At 47.4% G+C, this 6,955-nt stretch overlaps 1 long non-coding RNA gene across 1 annotated transcript; it reads left to right on the forward strand.

The window, feature by feature from the left end:
- The first annotated feature begins 4,280 nt into the window (after nucleotides 1–4,280).
- On the forward strand, nucleotides 4,281–6,580 carry LOC122366461. Its single transcript, XR_006253890.1, has 2 exons — nucleotides 4,281–4,424; nucleotides 5,402–6,580. It is a non-coding gene; the product is annotated as an uncharacterized LOC122366461 (long non-coding RNA).
- The last annotated feature ends 375 nt before the right edge of the window (nucleotides 6,581–6,955 follow it).

Here is a 6,955-nt window from a genome sequence, read left to right on the forward strand (position 1 = left end):
CGCAGTGTTTTCCAGCCGTTGCGTGTATTGTTATAGGACACGCCTAAGAGCTGGACTTTTTGATGACGTCTTCGGGTGACGTCATGTCGTGTGTGACGTTTCGTGAGCAGGTAAGGAAAAGTCACCACCGCTGGCGAACATTGGTGCGGTAAATGGCAAACACAAATGCTGCGCAGAAAAGACAAATGTGTAACTTCACACAACATTCGTTCGGACGACAAATGTCGGACATGCCTAAGAGCTGGACTTTTTGCACGCGTTCCCCGCCAGGGGGCGCCACTGAGGAAGCACCCTCTGACGTCACCATAAAACTGCGCGCACTGTGCGCACGGTTCTGTAAGCAAGTAATATAGTGGTGGTTTGATGGTGGAAATTGGAATAAGTATTTTGACGTTGTAAAATTATAAGCCGTTTTTGTAAAATTAATTAGTAAATGCATTTCAAAAGTATTTATTTAAAGTGTGAAAGGAGAGTAATTAGAAAAACATGGATGTTTTTGTTCCAATAGCTTATTATGTGAGACATGATCGGTACCAACGGGTACTTCTAAGAAGTAGTGAAGAAGTACCAAACAGCCTGCTCGGCTCTGATCGTCAGCTGTCCTTTGGAGCTGGACTTCAACGCTGTAAAAAAATGTGTGCTGAATTAATTTTTAGTTTCACCAAAATATAAGAAATTTATCATTTCTTTTTCACTTTTGTAATTATTGTTGAGTGAAGAGACATGTTGCTAGTTCTGACAATATAAATTATTAATTAAAAAAAACGAAATGCGACGGTAAGTATCTGCTACTAAATTATCACTTTTACCAAATACATGGAGAATCTTGCTACCATTGCCTATAAAACGTGCTTATCAATACACAAATGTTTTATTTCAGACAAGAAGGATTTATTTGCCTGAAGTCTTGCGTCATGTGCTACTGCTTTGATTCCAAAGACGTTCTCCGGGTCGGGGTAATTTAGTTCTTCATCGATCGATAAGAGATTTTGATTCCATTGATATCCAAATTGATAAGCTCGGCACCATGGAGTAAGGGCGTCCCCACAGGGGTGACGCAGGAAATATGAATGGCGTTTACACCGACAGTAGTTTCCCACAGCCGGCAATGGGAATCTGTCTGTGTAAACGCCACTATAGTCCCATCCAACTCAAACACTGGGGAATATCCTCGCACTTTTGAGGACGGAAATCTATGGACCTGCTCGAAAAATAGTGGATAAAATACGGCGAGCTTTCAGTTTTATGGTTGGGTCTCCCTTCCGAGGCACATATTTACGGGGGATATTGTGTCATATTCCCCCGGCGTCCCGATGATCGGCGCCCAGCTCAACGTCGAAGGCGCCCTGATACGCGGCACTGCTATCTGTGAAGGTGCCCAGGTTGCTGCCGCTCGAATTTTGGTCGCCTACTTAACAAAACCTCCGTTGGTGCCATCTCAGTTTCCTCGAGGTCAGGCAACCTTCATACGCCGTTGGCTACCTTGGCTGGCCGGCGACTCGTTCCCCTCGTGGCGACGCTCTTGACATCCAGTCAAAAGTTGGAGTGGCTGGCGCCCCCAGTGGGGGCCGGGGAAGGGGCAGTGGGCCTCCACGTTGCTCTCTTCCCGAGCCTATGGTGACTTGGCTCAACTCTCCTCAATAGAATCTGGATTCTGCACGCTGTATTAACATGGGCGTAGACACCACTACGGACAATACGGACAGTGGGTGTGACAATCAGTAGTGCCATTCATATAGAGCGTGTCATATATGAGCGGAGAGGCAACAGTACAGCTGAGCGGAGAGACAACATTAAAACAACAGTACGGCTGGCGTTGCATGGAGCTGCAGGCAACCGGACAGCGGAGGCTTGCGAAAAATAAACAATTCGTCACTTCAGCGTATAAACAATAGTATAAAAAGCAACATAAACACATATTCTAATGGTCGAACCCATGCACTAGCGGCTCACGGCGGGCACAGGCACGCAGTGCGGTAGCGGTACCGGATCACACGTCATGGGCGTTGTCTCAGCATAGGTTGTTATGAGCGGAGAGGCAACAGTACAGTTGAGCGGAGAGACAACATCAAAACAACAGTACAGCTGGCGTTGCATGGAGCTGCAGGCAACCGGACAGCGGAGGCTTGCGAAAAATAAACAATTCGTCACTTCAACGTATAAACAATAGTAAAAGCAACATAAACACATATTCTCATGGTCGAACCCATGCACTAGCGGCTCACGGCGGGCACAGGCACGCAGTGCGGTAGCGGTACCGGATCACACGTCATGGGCGTTGTCTCAGCATAGGTTGTTATGAGCGGAGAGGCAACAGTACAGCTGAGCGGAGAGACAACATTAAAACAACAGTACAGCTGGCGTTGCATGGAGCTGCAGGCAACCGGACAGCGGAGGCTTGCGAAAAATAAATAATTCGTCACTTCAACGTATAAACAATAGGAAAAGCAACATAAACACATATTCTCATGGTCGAACCCATGCACTAGCGGCTCACGGCGGGCACAGGCACGCAGTGCGGTAGCGGTACCGGATCACACGTCATGGGCGTTGTCTCAGCATAGGTTGTTCGCAATCTAGTTGAAGCCTAAGAAGACGGCCAGTGGGGTCTCACTGCTGCTGAGGCGACCTCGGAGACGATGCGTCGCCCCTCCTGTCGGCGACCTGCGGTGAGCAGGACTCCAGATAGCTGTCTGGCACGTTGCCGACACTGCCAGACGCTGTCAGCAGGCCTCACTGCTGCAAGTGATGTGCAGATGGACGCCAGGTGACTTCGTCTGCAGGCGATTCCAGAGACCGCGGCCTCACCAGGCAGTACCACCTGCATCGCCATGTCGGTGTTTCTAGAAATGGAAAAATAACAGTATCGGTGAAGGACAAGCAATACAATGTATTCTGTTTTCCTCTCTTGCAGGTATACGTAATCTACAATTATCATTGTTCCTATTTCATTCAACTGAACCTGAAAATTCCACATTGGCACATTGTTTGACTAAATTTGTGTAGTTGGGAACAGGGGCGACGCCACGGTGCGACGACTGGAGGGGACATTGACCATTTTGGAGGGGACGGGGACCATTTCAAGTCGATTCTTTCCATGCAACGCCATAGGCGTAATGTTAAAATTTTAAAAAGTGGAGGGGACGAGATCCCCTCCGTCCCCCCCCCCCCCCCGTGGCGACGCCCTTGGCTGGGAAGCAGATTGTTTGAAATACATGTTTGGCTGAACAGTGCGGAAAATATTTCATTGATCACTATAGCTGCAACAAAAATACTGAGACAGAAAACATTTGCGCTTACCTGGCTCCTTAGTCAGTCCCACACCACGGAAGTGGTACCATTTATCGCAGCCGTCGCATTCGACCATCGGTGCTGCACTGATACTGCTGCACTCCCCACATTCCCAGTACCTTAGGAGCGTCTTGGCTGTGAAAAGATTACATGAGTCATGGCGCATACATGAATAGTAAGATGTTTTATATGTTTAACATCGCATAGCAAAGACACAACAGCTGGGAGTCAAGTGTAAGCCAAAGTGTAAGCCCTGCCATGTTTTGCAGACTGGATTTTAAGCAAGAAAAGCTTTGCTAAAAATGACGCTTGACGAAGCCTCATCCTACTGGGCTGTCTGACATGTCTCCCTGTAAAAAGCATATGGCCATTATATTGTATATATGATGAATGTTAATAATGCAGAGAAAACACAGTACAAATTATACCCAACGTTTCATCTTAATCGACTTTGTCAAGGGTGTTTGAACAGCTTGAGATGAGTGAAGTGTAAGGGTACCTAGGTACATCTGAAAATAAACTGAATCTGCGTTCAATAAACATTGATTTTGATAATACATTTCACAAATCAAACTGCTAATAACAATCATACTAAAATCGCACGACAGATAACTAACAATCGTATGAAGAACTTCTTGACTCGCCTCAAATTCGCCTTGACATTTGGGACACGCCTAAGAGCTGGACTTTTTGATGACGTCTTCGGGTGACGTCATGTCGTGTGTGACGTTTCGTGAGCAGGTAAGGAAAAGTCACCACCGCTGGCGAACATTGGTGCGGTAAATGGCAAACACAAATGCTGCGCAGAAAAGACAAATGTGTAACTTCACACAACATTCGTTCGGACGACAAATGTCAAGGCGAATTTGAGGCGAGTCAAGAAGTTCTTCATACGATTGTTAGTTATCTGTCGTGCGATTTTAGTATGATTGTTATTAGCAGTTTGATTTGTGAAATGTATTATCAAAATCAATGTTTATTGAACGCAGATACGGAGTTTGAATATTGTTTATTTGATAATAATATCACTTTTTATGTGTTTGAAGATCGGAAAAGCATATACATAAGTGGCATTCACACACTTGTCGTCTCAGAGATCATGAAGAATGACCAGCTTCAGCAGTTCAGCTCAGGTATTCAATTAATTCAACTGTATAAGCATGAGTATCATAGGCAGGTCAGCCACGTTTCAGTTCAACCCGGTTTAACCTTTTTTTGTCATTTTTGGCTTTCAAAGGGAGCATGATAATCTCATATTAAGTTGTAAAATACCTTAGCATTGTTTAAAACATAATGAGAAGGAGAATGGAGATGGAATAGTTGTAAATTGTTTCGGATCGGAAGTGGTTAGCTTCTATAAATCTTAATGCTTTGTGAAAATAACAACTTATTTGTCAAATTAAATAGTATCAAATAACAAATCAATCTATGCTTACCTCCCAGACTGGAAAAAAATTCACTCACTGTCAGATGCGCCAGGGCCCAGGGGCTTTCGGGTCTCAAAATTCAGCGCAAGTGATTTCTCACCAAAATTTTGGCACATCTTTTGTGCAAAGTTGAAGCTCATTGTTACTTCTTTTCAATATTAGTTGTTGCCAGATTTTATAATCTGTATCTAAACTTTCAAAATTGAATTTAAAAGGATTTCTGACATGCTTATTACTGAAAATCCCATTCTTGTTTATGTAAATGTTATGTCATTGACATTTGCTAACTAAACAAGCTCATCCTTGTCTAATGTCTATATATTGGTTTCTATTTATACCACCTGTGCTACTACTAATTTCTATTTGTTGAGACTATTTACCTAATGCATTTGCTTCATATGATTTTATACGCAGATGCACCTGTGCATGGAACAGTAATGCCAGACCCAAATTCAAAATAATAATGAAAAATTGTGTTATTTGCTTGTTTCAACTGAATTCTGAGTCAGGCCTGCAATCAATACATAATATAAAATGGTACATGTTTTGAGGCTTCATATCAGCACATAGAAAAGGCAATCGAAGAAAAGGCATCTTTGGGCATTGATTATTTTTGCTTGCCATCGCTTAGTGAATTTTTTCATGTTGCATTGTGTTAATAAACTTGGTAATGTGTTTTGCAGGTCCGGGGCTGGTCCTCTGGCGTGCAGGACGGCGAGGAGTGGCTACCTGCACATAACACAATGACTGGCACCGAGCTGAGGGCATAAAATCACATCATATCGACTTCAGCATCTGTCTCCCAGCTTTGGAGACGTCGCCCGACTCCCTGAGTGGCGAGCGCCAGTTTCCGAAAGGAAGTTGAGGAAGGCGACCCGAAAGCACCCGCTGGGCTGCCGACACTCCTGCGCTGCCAGCAGGGCGTGCTGCGCAGTAAAGCCTCGCTGCGTGGTCTGTACGACATCCGACACCGGCACCCAGACGTGCAGTTTCTGATGACATCCCACCTCAGCCAGGGCTGCCCCGAGAATCTGCTAGTGCTGACTGCCTGCTGCTGAGGCCGACCTGCCGACGACCTGCCGGACCTGTCGCCGCCCTGGTGAGCCTGAGCCGCCCTGGGACTTGCCGCCGTGTCTACGCTGCCGCCCTGGTGAAACTGCCGTCGCCCTGCCGGACCTGTCGCCGCCCTGGTGAGCCTGCGGCAGCCCTGGACCTGCTGCCACCCCGGCGGACCTGCCGCCGTGTCTACGCTGCCGCCCTGGTGAAACTGCCGTCGCCCTGCCGAACCTGTCGCCGCCCTGGTGAGCCTGCGGCCGCCCTGGACCTGCTGCCACCCCGGCGGACCTGCCGCCGCGTCTACGCTTCCGCCCTGGTGAAACTGCCGTCGCCCTGCCGGATCTGTCGCCGCCCTGGTAAACCTGCTGCCGACCTGTCGCACCTGCCACCGCCCTGGTGAATCTGCTGCCGACCTGCCTGACCTGTCGCTGCCGTGGTGAACCTGTTACCGACTTGCCGGACCTTTCTCGCCGCCTTGACGAGCTTGGGGAGCCTGTGCTGAGGTGCCACCGCTCTGTTTCACGTGTTATGTTGCCCGGTTCCTGGCTGTCGCGGAGTCAATCGGCACATTGTGTTTGGAGAGGCGACATCTTGTACAACTTTCCGACAGTTCGGAGCATTTTATTGTACCTACTCAAGTCGCAAGAGATTAGACTTGTGCCTTATTTGTCCTCTACCAATCTGTCCAATATGTTTTTTTTATAACTACGATTTATGGTATGACATAAACCGGTATATTGTGTACGCATTTGGTTCGTTCCAGTCAGAAGTTTGGAATGTGTACATATACTTGTGTTACGGTACAATTTCGGTTTGTGCAGTTCACACCTCTCTTAATTATGGGGCGAAATAGACGCAAAACCAGGGCTGCGGAGTCGGAGTCAGGGTCGACAGTTCTGACCGGACTCGGAGTCGATTTTGGAAACCGAGTCGGAGTCGGGGTCACCGAAAATCCATCGGCTCCGCCAGGGCTGCGGAGTCGATGGATTTTCGGCGACTCCGACTCCGACTCCGACTCCGGCTTTAAAAAACCAGCTCCGACTCCGACTCCGGGCAGAATTGTCGACTCCGACCGACTCCAACTCCCGACTCCGACTCCGCAGATCTAGCAGGGCTGCGGAGTCGACATATTTTCGGTGACTCCGACTCCGACTCCGGCTCGGGTTTCTAAAGTCGACTCC

The sequence above is a fragment of the Amphibalanus amphitrite genome, unplaced genomic scaffold (genome assembly GCF_019059575.1).
Source record: "Amphibalanus amphitrite isolate SeventyFive unplaced genomic scaffold, NRLGWU_Aamphi_draft 000808F_arrow, whole genome shotgun sequence".
Taxonomy (NCBI): Eukaryota; Metazoa; Arthropoda; class Thecostraca; order Balanomorpha; family Balanidae; genus Amphibalanus; species Amphibalanus amphitrite.